The sequence below is a fragment of the Talpa occidentalis genome, unplaced genomic scaffold, assembly GCF_014898055.3.
Source record: "Talpa occidentalis isolate TD23 unplaced genomic scaffold, MPIMG_talOcc4v2.1 talOcc4.4, whole genome shotgun sequence".
Classification (NCBI taxonomy): domain Eukaryota; kingdom Metazoa; phylum Chordata; class Mammalia; order Eulipotyphla; family Talpidae; genus Talpa; species Talpa occidentalis.
Window position 1 is genome coordinate 38,933,865 of NW_023604295.1, and position 10,568 is coordinate 38,944,432.

The 10,568-nt window shown below is 43.0% G+C and overlaps 1 pseudogene; it reads left to right on the forward strand.

The window, feature by feature from the left end:
* The first annotated feature begins 267 nt into the window (after positions 1-267).
* Positions 268-1,914, forward strand: LOC119256795 (nucleophosmin-like; annotated as a pseudogene).
* The last annotated feature ends 8,654 nt before the right edge of the window (positions 1,915-10,568 follow it).

Below are 10,568 nucleotides of genomic sequence, written 5' to 3' on the forward strand. Positions count from 1 at the left end.
CTGCCAGCAGTCTCCTAGAGGCATGTGTTATGGTTGTGTGGAGAAAGCAATTTACAATTCTTAATGTTCAAAGAGGAATGTCTATTCTGCTTCTGTTGGAGTGACTAAATCACATAGCACCAACTTGGAAATCAGAATTTTATCCACTTTTCAGAAAATACAGCCGTGGTTTAGGTGAGCTAGAGCTTGCCAAAAGCTGATAAGATCGCTAATGTTTGTGAGAAATATATAGGAATAGGCCAGTTCCTCTTCCCTTGCTGAACTTTATCTGACAATTAGGCCAATTCATCAGAAATCAATTATTTTCTAAAATATTTTTACATGTATCTATTTATCTAATGCCATTGACTTTCACAAACAGTATACAATGCATCAATTTGGGGAAAATACACAGTATCTTTTGCAGAAGTAAAACCTATTGGCAGGTCCTGTTATCACAAGTTCATTACAGTAGCAATTACTAGGTAATTCAGTGCAAGCAACTTGCCATGCCAGACATCTGCCACTTGCCTTGTGTCAAAAAGACTACCTATTTCTTTGCTTCAGCTGTCAGGATGTGCTAAATTAACTTTCCTCTTAAGAAATGAACCTATCCATTTTTCTGCTCCCTTAGTTTGTGTTTCACTTTTGTTTTTAATCTTTTTCATACATCTTAACACAACATAGCCATGTATCATTAACAAAGTGCAGCATTTTGCTTTCTCCATTAAGAGATAAATGTATGGTCCCTGGTGTGATTCCACTCCGCGCAGCTGTTTTTCAGGTAAGGAGTTGTTTGTCTCTGCCTTCTCTCCCACCGAACTAGTGCATGCCACACCCCATGGAAGATTCAGTGGACACAAACCTGAGCCCCCTGAGGACCAGGAACTATCCTTTCAGTTGTATAGTAAAGGCCAACAAAGGTGATCACTTTAAGGTGAATAATGGCAATGAGCACCAGTTAACTTTAAGAACATCAGTTTAGAGGCTGGTGCAAAAGATGAACTGCACATTGTCAAAGTAGAGGCAGTGAAGGGTGAAGGCAGTAAGGTTTTACTGGCGACTGAATGCTCCTGCACAGCCAATGGCTTCCCTTGGGGGCTTTGAAATCACCACCTGTGGTCCCTGGGTTGAAGTGTGGCTCGGGGCCTGGGCCCATCAGTGGGCAGCACTTGGTGACTGTGAGGGAAGGAGGATATGAAACTCCTATGTGTGCAATCATTCTGCCCCTGGAAGTAGTAGCAAGTTCCCAATGAAAAAAGTAAAAAATGTGCTGCAGATGAAGATGGTGATGGTACTTTTGACTGTGAGGAAGCTATGGAAAAAGCACCCGTAAAGAAATCTATACTAGGTACTCCAGCCCCAAATGCACAAAAGTCTAACATGAGTGGAAAAGACTCAAAACCATCAACACCAAGATCAAAGAGTCAAGAATCCTTCAGAAAACAGGAAAAACTGCAAAAATGCCAAAAGGACCTAAGGGGATAGAAGACATAGGAGTACCTATATGTCTATACTTGCTTTCCTTTTTGCAACTCTCATCCCAAAGTAGAAACCAAGTTCACCGATTATGTGAAGAATTGCTCCTGGATGACAGATGAGGAGCCTATTTAAGATCTCTGGCAGTAGAGGGAATTTCTTTAAGAAAATTATTGAAACAGTTTGTTAAAATTTTCCATCTTATTTCATTTCCATACCAGTTGGCACCTGGCTATCCTTTTTATAATGCAGTGAGAACTTTCCCTACCATGTCTGATAAATGTTGCCTAGGTTCCATTGCCAAGAATGTATTTTCCAAAATGCCAGTTTAGTTTTTCAAGATGAAACTCCACCCTCTGCTTAGTTTTAAGTGTGCATGGAATGTTATGATAGGACCTAGCAGCAGTGGTCAGACCAATGCAAATGGTGGAGACAAACATGTACATGTGAAATAAACTCAGCATTTTAATGAAATGAAAAAATAAATTTGTTTAAAGAGCTTAAGTCTAAAGTTCTCACTTGCAGTGAATCCCTTTGTATACAAATACATAGATTTTTTTTTTTTCCACCACAATTTATATATAGTAAAAACCAGAAGGCACCTACCTAGACCTTAAGAAGAGCACACATCCAATAACAACAGTGAATCCGCCTCTGCTGCCACAAACAACACTGACGGGAGGAGGTGCCTAGTACCTCCCAGGAGAAAAGGTGCAGCTACGTGCCTCAGTCCGAGGCCCTTCCAGAGATAGTAACACACTCTTACTAAGGGCCAATTATAAAGATCTTTACAAGACTCAGGACACTCCAACGAAGTGTGCCTACTGGCCATTAGCTTTTAGCACCCATCTAAGACCCCCCTCAAAGCTTTTATCATGGTCAATATTCTGTCTTCCCAAGGGTTGAAACAATTTTGGTTTCCCTTTAAATTTTTGTTTTGTTTCATGGAGGTAGCATTGATTTACAACATCATATATGATTCAGAGATACAGGTTCACATCTTCAGGTGTAACTATACTCACCACCAAGACACCCATGTTCCTCCCCTATAGTCCTTTAAATTTTTGAAGTTAAAAACAGCTTGAATCTAGAGCAAAGGACCCAGTATGTCTTGTGTTTTGCATCCCATTTTCACAGGCAGTAGGATTTCCATTTCATAGATGAGGAAATAGGTTCAAAATGTTTTAAGTAATGTTAGCCCAAAGTGTCCAGTGAGTAGCAAAGTCTACAGCTGAAAACAAATCTGATTACAAGCCTGTGCACTGTACAAAATGTACTCTCTCAGAAATAATTTTAGGTAAAGGTGCCTATTTATGAAATTATGAGTACATTAGGGCACTGACACACCTAGAAAGTACAAAATGAACTAACTTTACAAAAATGGCTCAGATTGGTTTTCTCTAAGTGAGGCTGGTTTTGCATCGCGAGAATGGCAATATCAGCAGGTATAAGCACTCCCCTTTAAGGCCCTAGGCGACAAGACAATTTTGAGATTCAGGGGTTTCTAATCTTCTGTCTACTGGACCTAGCATCCTAGGAATGAAAGTGAGTACTTAACAGTTTCCCCTCAGCTCCTTAATCATCTAACTTTCCCATCTTACCTGTGCACCTTCTCTAAACCTTTTTAAGATAGCCCACCTCTTAAAAGATACAGAATTATTCTTAACCCAGTTTTAAAACTTTGATTAGACATTTCATCTTCCCAATTTTGACTGCCTTTTTTGTAACTAGCGAACACTTTAAAAGAAAACCATTAGAAAGAAGCCTTTGTTACACAATTTTCACTAGCTTCATATTTAGGAATATCATATATATTATTTACTTAGTTTTCTTGCTCTGAGTTTCTAAAGTGTTTCCCCAAGACTGTTAGAATGGAGGTCGGCCCTTTCCTGACAACATTCTCATGAGTGTGTCTCATGTGTCAGAACACCCCTAATACGAATCACACTTTGCAGCTCCGGATGGGGAGGCTCCCTGGCACAAGCACAAAGCCACTCCTGTTTTCATACCTGCAGGCTTCTCTTTCTAATATCTGAGACATTTATGCTCTTGCTAATTATACTAATTGCTGTGGTCCTCACTGAATCAGATTGTGAGGTTGTGGTTCCATTCATGTCAAAAATACTGTGCTTTGTCACCGAATGGGTGGAGGAGGCATTTGAGCCTCTAGTTCCCCCCACTCCGGGCGCCCCCGTGGGTGCGTTTTGCCAGCTGTGTGCTCCATGATTGGCTGGGCTTTTGATGTGCAGATACAACAAGTTGGTCACAAACTTGTGTACAATGGGCCTGTTCTGGTTCATGTGAAAATCAACATCCTTTTTTGTGTTCCTGGGTGACAGGATGCTACAATACTATTAGCATTTGCAAAGAGTGTGCTCTGTCCAAGGGTGTAACCACAGATCGTGTGCTGCTCAGTTTGTGTTTCTCTATTATGTGAGAGACACAAAGAAGCTGAAGGCTGGCAAAGGCCTGTCAAATCTTGTAATGTAGCGCTCGACCCCCAAACTCCACTTGGCCTCCTAGCATCTCTTGTTCCCGGTCCCACCCCTTCCTCTGAATGGGCTCTGAGGTAGGTAAATGAATTCAGAGGCCTGGAAGGCGGGGGATTCCTTTCTGACCTCATTCCTGTACCATTTGTTTGCAGGCTTGTAGGGGGAGAGGAGGACATTTTGGAATCCTTTGTGTCAAATAATTTTCTTGCAGGTTGGGGAGTTAATGGTAACTTTGTCTGAAGCCAACCAAGCAGAAAACTTCCAGAGAGGCGTGGCATGCCCAACCTCCTCAAAACTACAAGATAAGAATGTGGAAACAGGGCCATTTCTAGAGCAGATGGATATGCGGCATGTCTGCATGGTGGACATCTGGTTCTCCAAAGCTTACATCTCCTCGTGTGTAAGATAGAATGGTTCTTTCTTAAAAATCTTTTTCCTTTTTCTGAACTATCATGGCTTATATACTGATGCCAGAGTTTGGAAACCCTTTTATGCAACCAGTTATGCATTCTGAATTGAAAGCCACCTACAACCTGGCTAATTGTATAGAGTATGATGTGATTTCCAGAAGAGTTATATCATTTTATTACCCTTGGATTTGTTTGTTTATCTAGAAAGTGAATTATTGTTTCAGCTCAACAATAGCTCTTGTTTTACAAAAAGAAAGAAAAGAGGTCCAGAAAGAAGAAGCCATTTGCTCAATTGGTGGGAGAGCTAGCATTCTTCTGACTCCCAGGCAAGTTTCTGTTCTGTGAAAATTTAGATACAGGGCTACAGTATAATGCATTCAAAGCCAGGCATTTTGTAAAAGCAGTTGGGAATCTGGGTATTCATGTGAAACATCCCTGTTTTTAAATGTCAGTAGCTAATTTAAAAAATCTTAAACAGTTTGTGAATCAAACAAATATCTAGATCCAGTATGCCGCTAACAAACCACGGCCGCCTGAGACCTCTGGTTTAAGCTGCAGTTGTCTGTCCCACTCTGACCTCAGTGCACTTGAATGACAAGACTCAGGTCTTCTGACAATAACTTGATTTCTTCTCATCTTAGAGATGCACACATTTTTAGCTTCATTGTGATGTTTCGAACTTTAATTTATGATGAGTCTGTAAGAGAAAAATCTCATTTATTAACTGCCCATAGTATTCCAGGCACTGCTAATATATTACCTTACCTATTCTACAACTTCCTAAGGTAGCTTCATCACCATGTTACCAGCAGGTCAACCCCAGCTCTGAGAGATTGCCTGAAGATCCAAGGCTAGATTGGATTAGCAAGGATTTTCTGGGATCCCACATAGGTGTGGCTGCAGAACCTAGAAAAAAGAGCAAATCTAGAATGAACAGGGCAAGAGCTCCCACTCCTTATCCACTAACGTATCTGGAGGCAGCAACTCCTTTTCATGCTGTGAGTTGGCTGGTAAAAAAAGAAGTATGCATATTCATAAATAACTGTACGCTACTTCCAGAACAATGGATAGGCCAGTGACGAGAGAACCCCCGATTGAGTAAGATGCAAATACTTATTTAAGTTTTGTTCTAAACATCAAACTTTTTCAAGTTCTGGAAATAACAGTGGTGAATGTCCACAAGGGAAAATGATGCTTGTCCCACCAATCTACACATTTTCAATGAAGGATGAGTGTTCAGAGCACATTCTATTGTGAACGTTTACTCAAGATGACATAGCCCAGACTTAACCTTTGTAATTATTTGTATATATATGTTGCACAACTTGAATAAAATCATCTAAGTAATCAGTTGGTGCTTTATCATAAAGGAGAGTCAATTGTCTGCTAAGTGTGCCCATGTGTGCATATCCCTCTGTGTGTATCTTGGGAATTTATAACATAGAGTTCATCCCTGGTTCCAGGAAAGGCAATCCTACCTGGAGAAATTCTGCACAGTACAGCAAAGACTGGCACACACATAAGTGATCAAACCTCTGTGTTTGTATCTACGAGCAAAGGCAGAGCACAGGACCAGGAAGCAGAAGAGGTATGCTTCTCCCCTGCTGGAGGAGACAAGGGCCTTACAAGAGCACTACCTTCCAGGAGCAGCTGTGAGAAGGCCAGTGTGGGGTGAGTGACTTAATCAGTCTTTCCCCCGCCCCCCCCCCCACTAGCCTCTATGGCTATCACCTGTGGCCTTGATGGTGTTGCTGCCGAAGGCACTTAGGAGCGTGGGCACAGGACACGCGTGCCTGATTGTGGACACCTGGAGCATGGGTGTGTGCATGTGCGAGTGTGCACACCTGAGCCTCGAGGCAGGAATAAAAGCTGCAGCAGGGAAGGCTACAGGAAGACCAGCAGTGTGATGACAGGAGAGGCGAGAACACACGATGATGAGAGAGAATGCCAGAGAGCCCAGAGAAGGAGCTGAAAGATTGGCCAGGGACTGGGGGACTTGGTTGCTGCCAACCTCCTGGCCCCCTGGCCTCCAGGCCCCCTGCTGCCTAGTCTGCCTGCCTTACCAGCCTGCAGGCTGGCTGGCCCTTCAGCTGGCAAGCAGTTGTTTCTGGTCCAGGCGGCCTTTAAGTTTCCACTGTTGATCAAACCTGGCATCCAAAGATGCTCTTTTGAAACAGAGGGAAAATGCCTCCTGGTTCAACGAAGTCAGCAAGACATTTTCCAGTGAAAACTGCTCCAAGAGCTGCCAACCCAGGTGCACGTTGTTCCTCTTGATTCCTTCGAAGTGACGTAACTAACGCCAATGCTTATCATGGGTCAGTGCAGCTGTAAGCCCAGAACATATGTGAGTGTTGTTAATTTCCACAACTCTGTGATTTCCCCCATTTTACACATGAAAAAATAAATGGAGTCTCTGAGTTGTTCCACTTGTCAGGTGTTGCTTTGTTTCTAACTGGCAATGCTGGGAGTCCCCCTGAAAGTCTGGTTCCTGGCCTGCAAGCACAAGGGAGAAGTTGGCAAAGGTTGTCAAAAGTTTGAGCAGTTATGAATTCAGACAGCAGTCACTGGGGGGCTGGAGATAAGAGGGCCCCTCCTTCTTTGGGAACATTTGTAAGTGGAAGCAGCTTTCCAGACTCACTGGCAGTCCTCACCACCCCCAAGTCCATAGGAACCAGCAACCCCAACCTGGGACACCCCTGACTGCCAAGGAGACAGCTCACATCCAGCAGCTCCTCCCTGGCAAAGGCAAGGACAAGGGCCTGAGCCTGGGCTAACATGTTAATCTGCAGAGAATCCTGAAATCAAGGCAAGTTTGTAAAGGGACTATTGATTGGCTGCCTGAGAGGGCACAGTGAGTTGTGTGAATACTTCTGTTCATGTCCAGGCAGCAAAGGGATTGGCCAATTATTTATTAAGAGCGCTGCTATCAGACCATGCTTTATCTAGCATGTGGCTATAAGGAAGTTTGGATTTCTGGCATTTGAGAGAATTCAGTATGGTGGCTGCACCACTTATTTTTTATATCTTTCTCAATTTAATGGGTTAGGCTTCACTCTCATTCTATGCCTCCACTTAGATGGTGTTCTGGGTGCTCTGTGTGTAGCTACCTGGAAAGAAAGCAAATGAACTTGTAAAATTTCCTTCAATCCCAGCCTCTAAAACTAAATTGGTATCTTCCATAAATTCTGTAATCTCTAAACTATGCACTGTCTTTCCTTTTATTCACAGTCCAGCTCCTTGAAAGAGAAATCACCCCCAGTCACGCTTCAGCTCACTCCAAGCTGGCTTGTTCTTTTACCATTTGGGTACCCGCCTCACCATGCCCTCACAGTCACTTCCTCCATCAGCCGACTGCCCCTCGCTAAGGCTGCCAGGGACCTCCAAGCAAATAATTCCCTCAAACACTCTGTACTCGTTTTGTTTAATCTCTTCAGGCCATTGAATACTTTGCAGGACTTATTTTTCTCTCTCTCCTCATTTTCCCCTTCAGCTCTTACTTCTCTGGCGTCTATACTTTCATGACATCAGTTTCACCTGGTTTTCCTTCTAAAGACAAAATGGCTGCTGATGTCCAACACCATTTGCAGACCTTCCTGAAACCTGAAGATGACTTTTCCTTTTCTCAATCACACATTCTTCCTGCCTGGTCAACTCCCTGCCACATATGTTCTCAGCTTTCTGTAGCACCGCCCTATTTCACTCTGTGCCAACCCATGTTTCCAACTGCCTGGCTGCATGTGCCACAGACACCCAAGACTCACTCCCCCTTCCATGGGAAACCCATATCTTCTCGAGATTTCCGTCATGGTAAGAGACACTGTGGTGATGCAGAAGACAGACATCTAGGACTCTCCTTTCTGATACAAAGGATCAAACTGATATAAGGATCAAACCCAGCCACCAATTTCTATAATTATTGTTATCTTTTGTAGCCAACCTGTCTTTGTACACTTAGATGCCCCACAAGTCTCACCTCCATTATTACCACCAGCCTTCATTTTCACCCCTCTTCTAATGAAACCCTCTTGCCAAAATGAAGTATTTAAAATGCAAATGTGATTGCTTGATAAAAATCTGTCTCCAGATAGTTTCCAATTAATATTCAAAATCTTTAGCTCATAGTTTTTCATGGTAATTCCAACCATCCCCTCATTCCGAACCCATATCTAGAGCCACTTGTAATTGCTCAGACCCTCCTGCTCTGCCAGGTTCCCTTCCTGCACATACATTCCATTTGGAATATCTTCCTTGTTCAGGTAAACCTCACCTATGTCTGGGGATCCTGACCCAGAATCACCTCCTCTGGGAAACCCTGAGTCCTTCCTCCCTGGCCTCTGCTTGTGAGCTGCCTTTCACACCACTCCCAACAGACACCTGTCCCAACACAATATCTTGTACTGGAATTGCCACTCCAGACTGAGTGATCTTTGAGGGCAGTGCACTTAAGTATTCATACAACTTCACCAACCAGTGCTCACTATATTTGACTCTATTTCAGTAAATGCCAATACCACTACTCTTGCACAGCCAAAAGCTAGGCATCATCCTTTCCTCTTCACCCTATCTCAATGTTCACATCGTATTATCCACCAAGGCTTATTAATTACACCCAAGAGCATCCCTCCACCACGCCGCTCCATCCGCATTGTCCCCCTCCTACCCCTGACTGCTAGCTCCTGCAGCGCCTCCTAACTCATTTCCTCTCTTGCTTCCCTCCAAAAAGCTAGAGGGTTTTTAAAGCACATGTTACTCTGCTTAAAACCTTTCCACTGATTGTTGCTATCCTTATCATAAAGTCCCAAATCAGCAAGAACATTTTCTAGGATCCAATAAGATCCTGCCCTCCTCAGCCTCAGTCACATGAATTTTAGGTCTTTAAATAACACCCTTCAAATAAATATACTTTATTCCACCTGTGCTTTTGCACATTCTCTCCTTAACCCACAACCTTCCATTTGCCTAACTGCCACTTAGCTCAGGGCTCAGCTTAAATATCACCACCTTTGGGAGCTCTTCCTGACCCAGCCCCAACTCAGACTAATGTAGTTTTCCTGGTTGGGCCTTGTTACACCCTAAACTTTGCCCACCTACTACATGTCACATTTCTACTTACTTATCCGGTGTTCATCTCTCCCATTTAGACTGCATGTTCCGAGAGGCCAGAGGTACCATCTGATCTTCCCATAATACAATCTGGCACATTGATTATCATTGCATGAATGAATGAATGAATGAATGTGTTAGTTCTGTAAAGGATTTCAGAGATTCTCAGCCTGTTTGAAAATATGGTAAAACAAGTGCCTGAGGAAGAACTCAGCAAAGGTAGTTTGTTGCAGCAATGATCTCAGAGCCAAAAACACCCAGTGTTTCAGGCCTACTGATTCCCATATGGTTATACCCAGGATGGTATGTTGGGGGGACCTTGGACCCTGCAAACAGACAGAAATGGATTGAGTTCTGGTCATGCTTCTTGCTAACTCTGTGAATGTCAGACAGATTCTCCTCTAAGTCTCGGTTTCCTCATCTCTTTAAAAGAAAAAAATATGTGCGCATGTGTATATGTGTGTACAGAGTTACAAGGTATAGAGTGTTTAAGGTTAAAATAAGATAGTACATTTAAAGCACTTTCAAAGTGGCTAGTTCATGTATAGTAAAAAGCATTAGCTCTTATACCATAGTATTATATGGTATATATCATTTTACCATAGATAACCGTGTTAGTTTACACAACAAAAGTTCAGACAAAACCAAGGCCATAAAAACCCTTGACTTCAAAAATGAAGCAACTGGAATGGGAGGCTGGTGGGCTGGGAGTGAAAGAGGGAGGGGCCCAATGGAGCACTGTAGAGGATTTTTGGGACTTCAACGGTGGGTATGGCGTGGGAACATGCATTTGTAGAGGTTTGAACTATAACCCCTAAAACAAATACAATGATGTAAACCAACTTGATCTCAATTGAACAACAACAAAGAAAGAAAGAAACATTAAGATCCAATCCACAGCTGTTTCCAAACCAAAGACAAGAATGGCATCAGAAACATAGAGGGGATGCTGCCCTTGCCTGCAGCGTCTGCTCACTGACACATGGATATCTTTCTCCAGAAATGTTCCCTCGCACTCTCTGCCTCCTAGCCTGGCCCTGGAAGGTCACATTGCTGCTTAGTCCCAGCACTGCTCTGTAGATTCACCACCTTCCAATCCACATGC